The 17191-nt window shown below is 37.3% G+C and overlaps 1 long non-coding RNA gene across 1 annotated transcript; it reads right to left on the bottom strand.

The window, feature by feature from the left end:
* Nucleotides 1–15121: 15121 nt before the first annotated feature.
* On the bottom strand, nt 15122–16926 carry LOC111518628. The gene is made up of 3 exons (XR_002724028.2): nt 16722–16926; nt 16605–16668; nt 15122–16266 (listed from the first exon to the last, which is right to left on the bottom strand). It is a non-coding gene; the product is annotated as an uncharacterized LOC111518628 (long non-coding RNA).
* Nucleotides 16927–17191: the final 265 nt, after the last annotated feature.

The following is a 17191-nucleotide window of genomic DNA, read 5'->3' as shown; positions in this document are numbered from 1 at the left end:
ATACATTTTAATTGACACACATACTATACTCGGTATAGGGCACTTGACACCAACTAAACTGGAGTAGAAATTTGGGGGACAGGATCAGTCTAGTCTTTACTAAATTTTTGTATTTGGCTAACGAAGCCAATTTCAAGATGTCGACGCGTCACTTGCTTCCATTGCGTTACACACTGAAACGAAGACTGAAACGCGACGAGACTCTTTTTTCTTTCATTTTTAGCAGTTATTATTATTTTTCGTTGATTTTTTCCTTGGTGACCCCGACGAGTCGACGTGGCTATGTGTGCAGGTGAAGATGCAGCAGCAGCAGCAGCTTTAGCAGTAGAAGCAGCATTAGTTGAAGAACACTGGTTGTGGCAGTGGCAGAGCAAAAAAACTTGCCAAAAACTTCAGACCAGTCCAGTCCAAGCCAGACCAGACCAGGCCACCTACAACACGCAACGACGACTGAACGAGCGATTGCGAAAGGACCAACATCACAACCCCGAAATCAGTCAAGGCACAGCTCGCAGTTGCGTCGCCATTTCGCAGCAGCAGCAGCAGCAACACCGATGACAGCAGCAGCAGCAAATCTCGGCTAAATGAGAGACAGTAGGGTAGAGAGAGAAAAACACAGAAGACCCGAACCCGAACTATGGCAATTTACGCTGTTGTTGCTGCTATTGCTGCTGTTTTTGTATTTTTCTTTGGTTAGCCTGCAATTTGTGTAGCGCATCGGCATTTTGTGCCGAAGCTGGTACATTTTGTTCTTCTTCTTCTTCTTGTTGCTGTTGTTCGTGGCCGATGGATGCATGGGTGTAAAATTGTTAGTACAATGCACACACCACAATACTTGTCCATGGTTTTCTTGTGCTGCTGCTGCTGCGGCTACTGCTGCTCCTTGCTGCTGCCGCTCCTGACAATACCCAACTGAGAGTTGACCAAATAGCAAACTTGCCATAATTGGGTACACAATGGAATTGGAACACCACTGTTAGCTTCAAAAAGTGTAAAGGAATGCCTTAACTTAATGCCAGGCTTGGGCAGAGACTTGTGTGGGATCAAGAAACAAGTTTATTGCACTAAAATCTTTGGTTATGGGCTATAAATAGACCTTCTCAACAATTGGTTTGAAAATAAAAATACTCTCTAAGAACTCGTTTTGCATGGGAAAGTACAAGTTTAGATTTTAAAATCCATAATAATTAAATTAATAGGAGTTTTATATATATTAGTTTATATCAAGCCGAAAAGAAATTATTAATTTTTTTGAGAAATCAGGTTTATTAATTTTTTTTCTTTGTAATACATCTAATGTGGAAAAATGTTGCCTACTTTTCAGGGTATTTCCTTTATTGCTGATATAGGTATATATATTTTGTATAGGCTTTTTTATGTTTACTAAAAATCAGAAGATAGTTTTTAAAGTTTTGAGAAATTTTCAAGACTCAAGACAAGAAGTATTAGACAAATTTAAATCCTAAACCTATATTCAATCGAGATATTAAGTTGGCCACTGCCCCAGCTCACTGTCTTTTTGTTAACATTACATGTCAATGTTAACCGCCACTGGACTATGTTAATGGGATAACAGTGAAAATAACATTTTGAAATGAAATTGAAACATTGCTCTTTCACGCTGTCTCTCTGTTCTGCTCTCACACAGAGGCTACTCACATTCTCTCTGGCCTAAGAGGCGCCTGCGTCAAACCATTTTTGGCAACAACAACATTCTCCGAAACCCGAAACACTTGCAAAATTCCGACACTGTGACGATGTCTATAAAAAAAAACTCTCGTCGTGTTTTTTGGGGGAGGAGTAAGTAGTAGTCGGAGTCGGTCGTCATTGCTATCATATAGCGCATAGAACGCAACTTGCTCCACATATTCTAGCCCTACTTACACACATACAAATGCAAGGAGAGAGGGAGATTACAGAGAAGCTGCCATTAGCTGAGCCCATGTCCATATCTGCTAGCGTCGCTGCTTTTAACGACTATTTGCTGCCGCTGCTGGTGATGCTGACGCTGCTACTGCGACTACTGACTACTGCTGATGGTGCTGCCACAAGCAGCTGCTGTTATCAGTGAGGCATTTGATGCTGCCACTGCCACTGCCGCTGCCGCCACCGTCACTGAATGATAGCGACCCAATTCTTTTATGATTATTTTCCTCACTTGTGAATATTCCCATGGCAGGTATTTTGATTGGTTTTGGTGTTGTTTTTCTCATTCTTTTCTGTTAAATAACTTGCTACAAAACATTTCTCAAGGCTGCCCCCATGCCCCATTTCCAAAAATTATTCCCCCTCCTGTTTAACTTAATTAAATGCTTTTCATTTAGCTTGCATAAATTACAAAGCACTTGAAAGTGGAAAAGAGCGGCAGAGCGAACAGAACCCAAGGCGTTGACTAGTAGGTAGTGCCTAAAAATTATGGACATCCTGGTGAGGGGTAGCGGGCGGTATGGAAGTTGGCCAACAGTTTATGTTAAATAAAATAAGTGAGTGTTTGCTGCTCTTTTGCATGAATTTCTTTCTTTTTTTTGTTGTGTGTCCTGTGCTTAAATATTCTTAAGTGAGTGCAAAAGTAATTTTGTGTTGCCTACTTTTTTGGGTGGCGCTGCGACAGACACCACATGTGGCAGGACAAAGAATTCACCACAGGCGTCTGCCAAATGTCCTGCCGAGTGAAAAATTCTTTTATTCTTATTTTATCATTTGCTTTTCTTTGATGATAATTTATGTTCTTAAAGCGTACAATTTATGATTACTCGATGATTTATACTTATAAAACAAGAAAGGATTTCGAACTTCTTTTTCACCTTTTTAACTAAAAAGTTTCTCTCCCTCTTGGCATTATTTTTTTTGTTCATTTTTTTTTTTGATTTGTTTTTCGTTATTTTTTCTTTGTATTATTTTTTGGAGCAGTTTTTCATCTGCTTGTTTCAGCTGCTTTTTACAGTAAAACTTTTGCCGTTTCTTCCAATATTGTTGCAAGTTTCCAGAAGTAACAAAAAACAAAAAAAATGGCATACAATCTGTCAATGTAAAACAGTCGAGAAAAGAGCTAAGAAAATCAATTGAAAATTGGCCATCGAGTTGAAGCTGCTACTGTTTCTGTTCCCTACTCCCCTCACTCCTAATGCTGTTGGTCTCAGGTGTTTATGGAAACTTTTTTTATTACAAAATCCAAGAGGATATCTACAACTGACAACTTTGTATAATAGAAGTGACCTGAAAGAAGATTTTTCTTTTTTCCTTTTGTATATTTCTCTTTTCTTCAGTTTAGTTCATTTTATTTTCTCTTCTTTTAATTTAACAATTGGCAATTATATAGCCATTAGGCCGGACACGCCCTTAGCTTATGCTTATACATATTTCATACAACATTTTGCCATGTTTTGTATTGTGTCTCTGTCTCTTGTTGCGGCCATGTTGCCTGTCATTCCACCTGAAGTGTCAAACAAACGGCACAAATTAGCCAAACATTTTTGCTTTTTTGCTTTTTATTTTGTTCTCTTTTATTTTTAGGCATTCTTTTTTCTTGCTTTCGGTGCTATGCTGTGTTGTTTTCTTTATGGGGGAGATGCGCGTGAATTGTAAAACTTTATTTTGACAGCTTTTGGTCTCGGACACCTTGTGTCTGACAGGGACAGGGAGATAGGTGTGGGTTGAGGAAGTGGGTCGAAGGGGAGTTACCTGATGCCAGGTTGTTATAAAACTTTTCTTTAATGTCTTAAATGAGCTTTAAGCAAACAACAAAGTTTTTTTTTGCTCTGCGTTGCTTCTATTTTTTTTTTCTGTTGGCTGTTTTTGTTTTTGATATTTTGTTAATTCGTTTAGTGTGGCTGACAGTTTTTTTTCCCAAAGTTTTATTCATACAAAACAGATGAAAAAAAACTAAATATGAGGAAAGCATACATAAGTATTTGACAAACAGGTGGAAAAATTTGTTAGTAAACAGCTTTAAGTATGTAGTTCTAATCTCGCTTTAGCTAGTCCATGACTCAAAACATTAAATAAATTTCGGTTAGTTAAAGCTTGTAGCACATCAATCTTTAAAATAAAATAAATCTCAAAAAAAGTCTGTTCTATATAGCTCGAATCAAGTGCCTATTTAAATTTATTTGAATTCACATGGTGGCAAATTTTGTTTTTACTGATTAAAACCAAAATCAAAATCTGAAAATTGTTTAAAATCAATCTGCCATTTCGATAACCACATAAAGCATCTTATGAAATTGAAGCAGAATAAGGAGAAGCCTTAAAGTCAATAAAAAAATTGTATCCCTCATCTTTTCAATGTCTTTATAGACATATGCTTCAAGTTTGTGCAGCTCCTTAACGAACGATAAAAATATCTTAACAAACTGACCCATCCCTAAGTACACACACTTACACACACACACACAAAGCCTCATATACAATAAATGGCAACCTTCCAACCTTCAACCACTCAATAACTCAATTTTTTCTGTTCGCTTTTCGAGTTTGCCTGCTAGTGAAAGGCAGAAATCAATTTTCTTTATCGGCCAGCACTAATATGTCAAACGTATAATACGAAATGGAGGCTGTTGAAAATGTCCTTCACACTGACACACACATACACACACACACAACTAAAGGCAAACAAACAAACCTCTTTGGTCAAATTTTATCAACTGATTGATTGGCAAGTAAAAAAAAACTGATGGGAAACCTAGAAAGGAGAAAAATTGAGGATGCCTCCCGGAATGAAGTGAGATTTCTTTATTCATTAGTTGTGCCTGGGCACAAATTCATTTTTAATGACATTCTCGGCAGCCGCCTCAAGGAATGTCTTCTTTGCCTTTTAGGGGCTTTTTACAACTCGGCAGATTTGCAGGCATATCCCCAAAATCTGGCTAAGGCAATGGGCTGCAGATGGGGGCAGAGGGACAGACTCTTTAATGTATTTTTCATGAGTTTATAAAGTACAAAAGGCGCAAAAAAGAACCAAAGCGAGGAGAAGTAGAAAACTTTTGGATGCGTGCAAATAACTCATATTCATTGATATTCACTTTTTCATTCAGTCGTACATACACATATACAAACATATTACTTTGCTTTTGGTTTCCTGGTTTCTCGTCCTTCTATAATTCATAAAATTCTACTTCCTCACGGCCAGAATCATCCTCCAACCTGCCGAACCAGTCAATGACTTTGGCAATATTTTTTTGCTCCGACTAACGGTAATTGCCAGCGCAATGAGCAGGACCCAAAGCGTAGTCCTGTCGTGTCCGCCACAAAAAAAAACACATAAGTAATATACTGAAACGACTTTGTCATACTCAGTAGTATAATAAGACTTGAAGTTACTCATTATTGTGTCATCTTTCGAAATGCTTTAATAATATAGAACTTTATGGAAACTACATGCAATCGAAAATATGTCCATCCTATTTACTCTTATATCTACAGGGTATCAAAATAAAAGAAAGACCAAGAGAGAGAAAGAGACCAGAAAAAAGTAAATTGCACGCAAGCCGCGACTCATAAATATTTTCTAGTCAAAAGGAAACGAAATCTCTCGGCTTGCTGAGTTATTTATGTATCCACTCTGCCTGCTTCCCCGTCTACCCGTCTGGCCAAAACTTAGCTCCAAATCGAGACCCATCTCCAACTCAGTCCTTGTCGCGATGCCTCGCCCAATGATCGTTAATCATAATCGACGCATAATATTTGAGAGAGCGAGAACGGAATTCGGAACTAATTTATGTGGAAATGAGTTAATTTCCCTTGCCTTGAATTCGCCTTGTGATTTTCTGCTGATTTCATCGATGCCATGGGGCAAAGTAATTACAGCAACCTTCGTGAGAGGGAGCGAGAGAGAGACGTTGTCATGAAAGATTTTCCAACAAGGGCAAGAAGAATAAACTGAAGTAGTTTATTCAATTGCTTAGCATATTTCATGCTTAATTAATTTGCGTTTTATTTTATTACTTTTGGTCAATTTTTGAATGTCTTAAATCAGATTATTCATATTTTAAAGAGGTTTATGGTAGATAAATATTAAACTTTTGATAGTTTATGGTATAACTAAAGAGTTAAAAATCGTTTAGTATTCTTTAAATTTTCCCAATAGTGAAAAGGTTGCTTAAATAGAAAACTTTTATGGCTTTGGTAAGGCCGAAAGGATAGAATTTTTCAAATTAGGCAATTGACAACATGGCAAGGCGTCCATAGAAAAGGAGTGGCAACGCCTTAGTTTTGAGTATTTGCAAAAAAGAAGTAATAACGCAGATTTTATATAAAGATCAACCATTAAAGAAAGTGATCAATATATTAAATTCTAATGACAACTTAAGTTTTAATTAACCGTTTTTAACTAAAGTTCATTTAATTAACGTTTAATTAAATAATTCTGATGGTACTCGCATCAAAAACATCCAATAAATATATATACAACTGAATAAATACATAAATACAATACATTGTAAATCTGCCATGATATATTTTAAGAAAAAAGTTAAATCTTAGTTAAATGTCCTGATAATTTCCATAGATAATATCAGTGAAAAATGTTTATTTGCCATTCCGCATGTATTCTCCTCTATAAACATGTCAAGTGACCATTGTAGTTTTAATTTGCTTTCACTCAAATATAGTATGTGCTTGTTTAATTTTAATTGAATTGCTGGGAAAGTGTCCAAATGCAACAATGCTCTCTTATGTCCCAACCAATCAAACAAAACAAAAAAGAAAAAAAAAAATTGTAGAAAATGGCGAAAAACCATGACCAGAGCCAACGGAAATTGCATTGCACTTGAATGGAATGCCATGACGAAGCGAACCGACAAAACCAAGAGAGCTGCTCATTAAGGAATTTCAATAAACGGCCTGCGGGTGGCATAGATCACTCCAGTGGCAAGCCGCGATGTTTCTGTCAGCCTCTCTTCTTCTCCTACTGTAACAATCTGAAGCCAGCATTAGCGTGGACATCAGGAACAGCAACAGAATCGGCAACTGCAACTGGCAATATTGCCAATGTTGACGATGATTGGCGTGTGTGACTGGCCCGCGCGTTGTGGTTGTGGTTTGGGTTTCAGTTTTGGTTATCTCAACACATACCCACACCTACACCCATATCCGTACCCACATTTCCACCTCCCGTTCATGTCACTCCCTGAAATTTGGGGGGAGATTTCAGTGGTATTTTTCGTTAGTTTATGACAAATGCGTTAGTCTCTGTCTCTTTTGCACTGCTAATGACATCACGTGCTTTCCGCCCGGCTGTCATCAATGCTATACGCACATAAACAAAATACGTCAACTGTATCCAATGGTCCACTTTTGGGATTTTGGTTATGGCTGCTTCATACCCTCCTTCACCTCCTATAGCCGACGTCGACAATGCGTCTTTATTTTTATCTATGTATGTATATCATCCATCTGTCTAAACGTCTATTTGTCTGTCTATTTGACTGGTTTTGTTGGCCATGTTGTTGACAGCATTTCGAGAAGCCGCACCAGCATCTCAAATGTTTGTTTTAGACGATTTGTTCAACTTTCTTTAGCTCGTAGCACAGTCTGCAGGCCCATTTATCGACAACTGGTAGCGATTTTTTGTTTTTCATTATTTAGTAAGTATCTGTAAGAGGAATGTAGTGGACATGTGTCTATATAAATAATATCGTTTCAAGTATGTCGGATTTTGTGAGTGACAAAATAAACATGAATCCACGCGGCTTGAATCTCTGAAATGGTCATCATCAATTCACTGATGGCTTGCCATTGATTTAAAATCAAAGGTTGATGATGGAGACGAAGTTGTAAAAACTCATGGCTCTATACATATGTATTTATATATTTTTATATCCCTTCATCTAGCTTAATAGATGATATGATTTGTTTGTTTTGATTTACAGCTTGAAGACAATATTCAGTGCCTGATAAGATGTTTAATACATCTGAGCATTCAGTAACCCTCTTAAATTTCATTAAAATTTGGAACAAGGTATAGTTCCAACAGTCAGATGTCAAAGAATACTATAGTGAAATTAAATTTAATTATTTACCAAATTAAATTATTTAAGCGTGCACCAATTAATTACATTAATCAAAGGTACTGCATAAATACCGAAGTAAGATGGGGACTAGTTCATGTATCAGGAGATGAAAGCTTCAGTTGCAAAGGAACGAATGAGTCTCGTGTGTATGGAGAAATGGGTCCTTAATTTTGGAATCTATTACCTTTGAAATTATTATGTAAAATAACTAAGTAACGAATATTCTATTAAACTTCAACTAATTAATTTTTACTAACTAACTACTTTACTTTTCTCTATAAACTTTTAAATGGTGAAATTGATACTTTCGGGCGGTTGACAATTCATATTAATATGAATATATTTATTTATTTATATCCAGTCGTATCTTTACTTTTTGAAAGTGAAATATATAATTCGGATTCGTTTTCTATAGCTTTAATTCTCAAATGTTATTCAATTATTGCATCAAAATCGAATTTGTTAATTTAAAGTTTAGGAGTATTTCACCTCAAATAATATTACTTTGAAAGAAATATTGCCAACGGATCAGCATCAACTCAGTGATTGAGCATGAGTTTGAATTAATTTTGAAATAAGGAAGGAAAATTAATTATTACTGGGACATTTGCACAATGTCGACAAGTTGACTTTTGTTCTGGGGGTTTGTTTACTGTCTTTCTCACTGACTGGTTGGTTGGTTGTTCACTGTCGGTTGTCGGTTGCCGCTTGGTTGTTGCCAATTACCGCTAATGTCGCGCAGTTGCCGCATTCACATAAAATTAATGATAAGAGCGCAATAAAATAAGTTTTACTGCAGGCGACAGGCGACAACAACAACTCCAACAATAACTGGATTCTGTAGTGGGAGCGGGTTGTGAGATGGCAGCTGTTGCTTCCATTCCATGGACTCGTCCGCTACCAGCATCAGCATCACCATCATCATCATCATCATCATCATCATCCGTATCTTCATCCTCAACCTTCATGCATTTGTGTCAGCAAAAAGGTTATGCCACAATAAAATTAAATCCAACAAGCGTGAAGTAGGTGAAGTGGTTGCTCGGTCGGTTGCTTTCTCGGTTTGTCTGCAGTTTTTTCTGTTTTCCTCTTTATATATATTTCCTTTTTTTTTTTGCAAATTGAAAACTTTGGATCTGGTTTACGAGGCAAAGGAGTTACGCTGACGATTGAAAGTCGTTTGTCGACATGGCGAGCTAAGAGAAAAGTAGCGGCAATGTAAGAGGGCTAATTGTCATTTGCCTAATTCCCCACAGCTAGCGCTAAGCTCTTTGGGGCAGCTCATTCCAAAGGGGGCATGTCCGTCAGGTCATCAGTTGGCCCCTTATCGCCGTTGTCTTTTGCAGCCAGCCTGACACATTAGCATATTTAACTTTATCCTCTTTCCAGAAGTCCACCGCTGCCTCCTCCCTTTATATAGTTGGTTGGATTTTTTTTTTTTGTTTTTTGAAGGATCTGTGTACCTACTTGTTTATCTCTCTAGAAATAAGCTTTGAAATGTCGGAATATAAAAGTCTTATATCAATCTTGCCTACAACTTGATGTCCCTTGTCCCTGTGTCTGTCTCTGTCGCCTGTCCCCAGTTTCTGTGCTGGCGTCTCTGTTTCATCTATTTCGAGAAGAAAACTTTCGTCACTGCAGGCGAAGGCGACGCACCTTTGGAACTTTAGTCCTCTCTACTTCTTTCATTCTATTCCATTCCATAGTATTCTTTTTTTTTTCATCACTCGCTTTTTTGTTTCATGAATAAATTGCGCAGAATTTATGTGCAAAGTTTCTATGCCCCGAAATGAAAGTGGCTAGCGGAGTTTTAGATGAATCTGTTTGGCTTAGTCTGATGAGTTATCTGCGTAAATGCAGCCCAGCCCAGCCCTGCCCAGACCAGGCTTCATCTTGTTCCATACCAGACGAGCTCTCCAAAGAGGCAGTTTGAGAATTTATGGCTAAAATGTTAATTGAGCGACGTGAATGAGTAGCAAACTTGAGAAAGAGAAAGAGAGTTAGAGAGAATTTGAGAGAGTTTGACTTTGGCAACTGGCAAAGTTCTTCAAGCATCAAAGTTGATGCAGAAGAACTGCATTGGGATATAGCGAAGACAGTTTCCATTTGCACCTTTTACGTTTTTTTTTTTCTATTTTACTCTAAAGTTAAAAGCTAATGAAACTAGTATACAAACTTACGCATTTAACTCTCAAGGGTTATATATATTGGCATATTGAAAACTATAAAGCTTTTTGTTTTAATTTTAAGCTAAAAGAGTATCTTATACATTTAACTAGGACTTCTGCTTTAATACAAGTCAATTTTAGCTATTATGCGCAATTAAATCATATCAATCAGTTGGAAGAAGTAAAATTAGTTAAGATTTTTGCTATGCTTTCATTATCAAACAAATTCTAATTTACTAGTATTTAGGTATTTAGGTTTTGATATCGTTAAATCTAATTATATAAGTCCAAAATATGCTTCCCTAAAGTAAATTTAAGAAAATTTTGATTTAGTTAAGTATATATTTATCTCGCCTATCTTTCAAAATCAAGTCACTAAATTAGAATCGAGATAGAATAGAGATGATTTTGTTATTGAAAAGGAAGCAGAAATTGAGAATTATAGAAGTAGCCGGGCGAAATGATTATTTATTGCAATAGAGTAGGGGCATTTAATTCATAATGGATATGAATATAGGCCAAAGGTAGAAATAGCTCTTCAAAAACCTATAGCATAGACTTTGTATACCCTTTAACCCTTTGTCGATATTGATAAATGCCTCGTTTATTAGCACAGTTGCTGGTAAAGCCATTTCGAATGCGTATTCCAAGTAGTTGCGACCCACTCATCAATGTGTTCAAGGATATTCAATGGATTTATGTGCTGGTATTTGTATGTATCGAGTGCGGTTCGTTTGAGTGCAATTGTGCGTGTGTGTCCATGTGTGTGTGTGTGTATGGGTGTTTGTGTGGAGCATGCACAAGGACTAAAGTGGAGGGTAATTAAAATTGCAACAAATGAAACAATTTATGGGCATTAAATCAATGCCAAAAGCGAGTAATTATCCTGGCACGCATTAAACGTAGACCGACAAAAAACATTACGAAATTTGTGTATGTGGTGCGACCACGCCCATATAATTAAATAGCCGTATCAAAAGGCAAAAACAAAAGTACTACACAAATTTTACACAAAATTTTTGAGCACGAAGTCGGTTGAGCACTTTTATTTGGACTGGGGTTGGGGGCGGAGGAAGACGAGTTGGATGAGTTGCTTCTTGCAGGAATTGTGGGGGCGGGGCTTATAATAGAAAGTAAAGTAGTAAAAAGTCAAGCAAAAGAGGAAACATGCCGGTCGGTAGATGGCGCTGTTGGCGTTTTCGTACACATTCTGTGTAAGTAATTTGCATACCGGATCAATCTTGAAAAATTAATGGCTTCCCAGACAGATAATGGTAGACCGCACACACACACACACACACACACATACTCACACGCACAATATACACAGCAGAAGGAAGCGAAGCGTGTGCTAGCAAATGCTGAAATATTACATATACGCAATGTTGCTTCTCCTTCTTCATCGCCTTCTTCATATCTTCGTCTCTTCATTGCGGTTTTCAGCAATATTACGTAGCGACCACAATTCTCCGCTGCTGTCGTCGACGTCGTCGTCGTCGTCGCCTCCATCATCCTTGCCTGCCTTGTCGTTGTCTAGGCATCATCAACATCTCGGCGGCAGTCGACAATGTCGAGTGCTATGCCAACGTATGACTTGCTCTTGGTGTTGCTCTATTCTGGTCTTGGCTCGCCTGGGCTGGTCTGGTCTGGTCTCTACCATTACCATATTTGCCTCACTTTTCGGTCTTGTGTGTGTTTGTGTGTGTGTGTGTGTGTGGGGGTGTTAGGGGTTCCAACATTCCGAATATTGTAGGAAACGGTGCACCCATGTGTCGCAGCTGAGTTGAAATCGTGGCAGGAGCACTAGTACTAGCTGTAGCTTCCTTCCTTCCTTTCTGGTTCCTCTTGGCCTCAGCACTGCGTAAATCTTAATCCTTACACGCTTGGCAACACGCTGGCATCACGATAATAAACAGCCACAGTAATAGCAACAGTAACAGCAACAGCAACAACAACAAACAACCAGAACAATTTACATTCGATGATAAAGTGTGTATAACGGCTTCCACGATAAAATTATATTATATGCATCTTTTTTTTTATGAAACAATTAGCCGCTAATAACTGTAATATCTTAGTTGTTAGAGCTTAACTTCTTAACTACTCTTAAAAATAAGGCTCTTTAAAAGTTATTGCTTTTTCCTTTTGTTTAAGTGAAAAGTTTTTAAAAACGTTAGGCATGGCTGTTGCATACACTTTTTAACAGGTTTTGAAAGAATTCACAGAAATGAATAGCAGTTAAATTTTCGTCCTAGCCTGAGTTAATTCTTTATTTAAGGTTTAGTTATATATAAATCAAAGCTGTAAGAAGTTTAAAAAAAGGAAGATCTAATGGGCAATTGGCTAGCAATCAAAATGCATTCATTTTCTTTTTGTCTTTCTAAAACTTGTATCTTAAATCGTGTGACACCCATAAGTTTAATCGAAAGATTATATTATAACCAGAAAGCCGGGTTTAACTTAGGTGCTTGTATAGCCTCGCAAGTTTTTTTACTCTTCCTTTCCCTATAGCCTTCAACTAGGAAAAAATTTCATACAAAAAGTCTAATATTCGCGAAAGAACAGTCTGCAATCTCAGGCTTAAAATATCTTTTGAAGAAGTCCTTTTAAGAGTTTCTTGGTAAATTTTTTGTTTCCTTAGGAAGCATACACAGCAGCAACTAAGCAGCAACTTGAATACATGTATAACTAATTAAATATATTTATCCTGTGAGAGTTTAATGACAATTAGTAAACATGAGTTTAATTTTGTAATTGTTAAGGGCGAGTAGTATTTAAGTTATTGAACTGACAGCCAATCAGTAGTTCCGATCAATTGTCAATTGACCCAACAAACACTCATCTGAAAAAATGAACCCCAAAATATAAATAAACAAAGCTATCATTGTCCTTCCTTAGACTGCACATCTTTATCTGCTACATTTTTGTTGAATACTCATAAACTAAGACCTGGTAAGTCGAATGCTTTAGGTGCATAAATTTAGCATATTTCTTTCTGTGCCACAAGAATTCATTTTCATTTTACGATTTTGCTAAAGTCCTTGCGTTGGACATTAAGTGTTGCATGTGGGAGTCGTTTTTTAATATCTCCATGGTCCACTTAGAGACTAACCATAGGGGACTCTTAACACATATTTATGAGTTCGCAATGGAATTGCCCTTGTCAAAATTTTAAATGCATGATGTATAAGAATCTTATGACAGATCTCATGGGTAAAGTTTTTTAAGTCTGCATAAATTTTGTGTAACTTTAGTTTGATATAGTATACAGCTTTAATACATACAATTCTCACTTTCTCTTTAAGATTTCATTCAAATGCATTTCGCTTTCACCTCAAGACCTATTCAAACTGATTTAATGACACAAAAAACAAAGTATAGTGCGGGAAATGTCTTTCAAGTTTCAGCTTCTTTCATTTTAATAGTATTTTTCTCTTTCCCTTTCTTATTCTTTTTTTTTTTTGCTTGTTTTTTAGATGAGCCTGGCAGACACATAAATAAAGTTGTCACACACACACACGCACGGAGCGATGAGCAAAGATAAAAAGCCAAAAACTTGCTTAGCTTTTGGTTAAGAGCAAAGAGGGCTGCATCAAGGGAATGAGACAAGTAGTGTTTGCGTATATATGTTTGTATATATATATATGTATATGTTTTCTACCAGCATTCAACCTCCTAAGAGAGCTAAATCACCCCACCGCCTTCTTTCGTTGGTGCTCATTAAGTGCAGAAAAACGCCTTTTCACTGTCATTGATGTCATTCACGTGCTGGCTGGTTGGCTAAACAAAAAAAATGTGAAAAAATAACGGAAAAGATATTGAAAGTTGGCGGCTGAACGAGAAAAAAGAAGACATGGAGAAAAAAGCAAGAGAGAGAGAGAGAGAGAAAGTCGCGACAGACATTCGAGTTTCTCGCTCATTAACCGCGCGCGTTGCTGACACGCTTGAGTTATTTTCAATTAAATGTCGATGAAAACCTCGCAACACTCACACATACATACATACATATGTATGAGCATGTGTGTGAGTGTGTGCGTATGAGTGTGTGTGTGTTTGTGTGAATGTGCATAAATTAAAAGTCAACATCGTTCGCGCCATGTACTCCATGGCGGCACTCATAACACGGCTTCTCATTCTTGTCGCCCCTTGTCAACCTCCCAACCTCCTATTGGCCAGCCCCCTCCCACCTTCTTTCCCATCCACCATTCGACATCATAAGCATATTATCAAGAGGAATTGTTTCTTCGACTGAAATGTTAAATGAAACATTAATTAAATACAATTTAAAGTCGCATTGGCATTTTATGCTTTTTGTCAATTTGGTATTTAATCAAAATGCCAAAAGAGACAAAACTCACATGGAAAAATATTTGTTTATGGGTATTTCGAAAAATATCTGTGAAGTATAGGAGCTAATTTCACTGAATAATGAAATGTGCAAAATTTGTCAAACAAAGATTTTTAAAAAATTTAGCAAAATTATGTATTTAATTTGTATATTTTGATAACAAACATATTCAGATTTTTATATTTTCTGGACTATTTATATTCTGGGCAATATATATTTTGGGCTATAGATATATTGGGCTATATTTATTCTGTGCCTTGTATTTTCAAGGCCAGACATGTTCCACAAATCATTTTCTGAGGCTCTGGGGTTTTTAATATAATTTTTGTATTATTGTATTGAAAATGATTTCTTATGATTTTTTACCGTTAAGGGGTCTAGATGGCTTAAGATTTTGCTTTCTATCAAGTGCTGGCAGGGGTTCTAAGATCCAATAGGATTTAAAAACCCTTTTATTTGTGAATTTCAAAAACAAATTCATATTTAAATTTAAAATAGGTGTAAATACATTAAATTAAAATATGCTTCAAGTTAATATTAGCCCGAACTTACCAAACTTTAAAATAAAAACTGGTAAAAAATGGGAGTAATTTTTATTTTCAAAAAATATACCTACTAATTAAAATCTATGTCCTGTCTTTAAAAAAAATTGATATTTCTAATTGATACATTTTGGTAGATTACACAACTTGGTACTTCAAATATATAGCTAAAAGATAATGCTATTTTGTTCCATAGCAAAGTCACTTCGAGTAGATTATTTACTGCAAGTTACGTATTTATGTACATAAACGAGCTCTATTGTTTTTTCATCTCACTTAACTCTGGAAAGAGTTAAATTTACAGACGAACAAATTGTTTAATAGTTTATTTGATTAATAGATTTCTCCATGTCCCGAGTAGGTATGTATAAATGTGTTTGTATGTACAAGTAAAAGAACAGTTTTGTACAATTATTAATAGCATACTTTTTAGGGTTTTTCATACGTTTTGTTTTCGCTACAAAATCTGCTGCTGCTGGCTTAACTAGCTGCCAATTATAGACTAGAATCGTGCGCGTAATTTATTTGTACATTTTCAGGAAATTTATGCAACGCACACACACACACACACACACATACACACAATACACGCACATCCATATATACATTATTTTTGGGGCAGGTGTGGGGTAGTGAGGTGGCGTATACGACACATGCAAAAACCCAGGGGTTTTGTTGGCATGTAAACCAATTAAATGGCCATGGACGTGTTTTGTTTGTTTTACAATTTTGATTTTGTTACCAGAACATGCAATGTTAAAGTTCATTTTGTTTTTTTTTTTCGTGTGTGTGTGTGGGTTTGCCTGAAGTGAGGTATGCGGAGTTCCGGACGTCTTTGGATAATTTGTCCCGAATACTACGAAACTCACAAACGCACACACACACACAACAAAAGCAAAAAACACATTCAATTTAACGCTTGAGTTCGGTTTTTCAACCAAAAGAACAAAAAATTTGTGTTTTGTGTTTTAGTTACGTTGATTTATGCAAAGCTTTTGGCTAAAGATAACGCGTTGCGGCTCGTCGCTTCCTGCAAGTGGCAGATGGCGGCCAAGGGAAAAGGTAGAATTATCCTCACCCTGTGCCCCTGCTCCTGTTGCCTTATTTGTTTCTCCCCATCACTTCAGTTTTGTTTGACCATGTTGTTGGGCTCAAAAGCTTGGTTGGCTTTTGTTTTCCGTCATGATTGTTATCAGACTCTTGTTAGAGATAGAAATTTTCGTTAGCTAGTTTCGCGTTTTGTTTGCCATTGTGCGCGTGTGTGTGTTTGTGTGTGTGGGTACGAGTGTGATTGTGTTTTTCGCCGTGTGTGACTACGTGTTCATGTGTATGTAAGTGCGTGTGTGTCTTATGCTTGTATTACCTTGTAAACAAAACCCTCATCATTATCCTCATCTCGTGGTAACTAAGACTTGACTTGACTTGACTTTTGTTTAACATTAAACCAGCTGTAAAGTGATCTTTGTTTCCATACACACACACACACACACACACACACACACGCACACTCACTGCATTTGACACATGAGTATCTTACAAGTGCGGCAGAGTATCGTGACTCCTCCTTAAAGTTTTTCCCCCTTTCGGTGGTTTCGCGACACCTAAAAAACTCAAGTATAAATAAATCGCTCCAATTTCGACGTACGAGGCTTACCACTAGACGGATTCCCTGTGCTCCAGCTGGTAGTCCCCATTCCAGCTCTCGGGTGGGCCAACGGGCCAAATCAACTCCAGGAATCAAGGGGATTGGCGAGGGGGTGGCTGGCCACTTCTTTTTCCCGCCTCTCATAATTTTTATTTGTGTGGGTGAGAAAAATTTTGCCAATTTCTCCACTTTCATTCCACCGCGTTGCAGCAACAAATTCAAACAGCTGTGATCACAGTGTTGATCAGCGCCAAAAGCTCAGCCTGAGCCGCCCTGGCAGGGGGCGCCACTGTGCAGTTTGAACCGGGAAAATTAAAAAGCGCCACTTTATTGTTTCCCGAAAAATTTCAAATTTAAATTTGGCGCTGGCGCCAACATTGAGATATGGAGCGTTATGTCTTGTCGATCGACCATCTAGCTCGTTGCGATGACGGATCGGTGCAAGATGCACAATGCCTAGAGGCGGCATTTGCTAAGCG

This window comes from Drosophila willistoni, assembly GCF_018902025.1.
Source record: "Drosophila willistoni isolate 14030-0811.24 chromosome 2R unlocalized genomic scaffold, UCI_dwil_1.1 Seg167, whole genome shotgun sequence".
Classification (NCBI taxonomy): domain Eukaryota; kingdom Metazoa; phylum Arthropoda; class Insecta; order Diptera; family Drosophilidae; genus Drosophila; species Drosophila willistoni.
The sequence above is the reverse complement of the archived record's forward strand: the minus strand, read 5'-3'. Positions and strand labels throughout refer to the sequence as shown.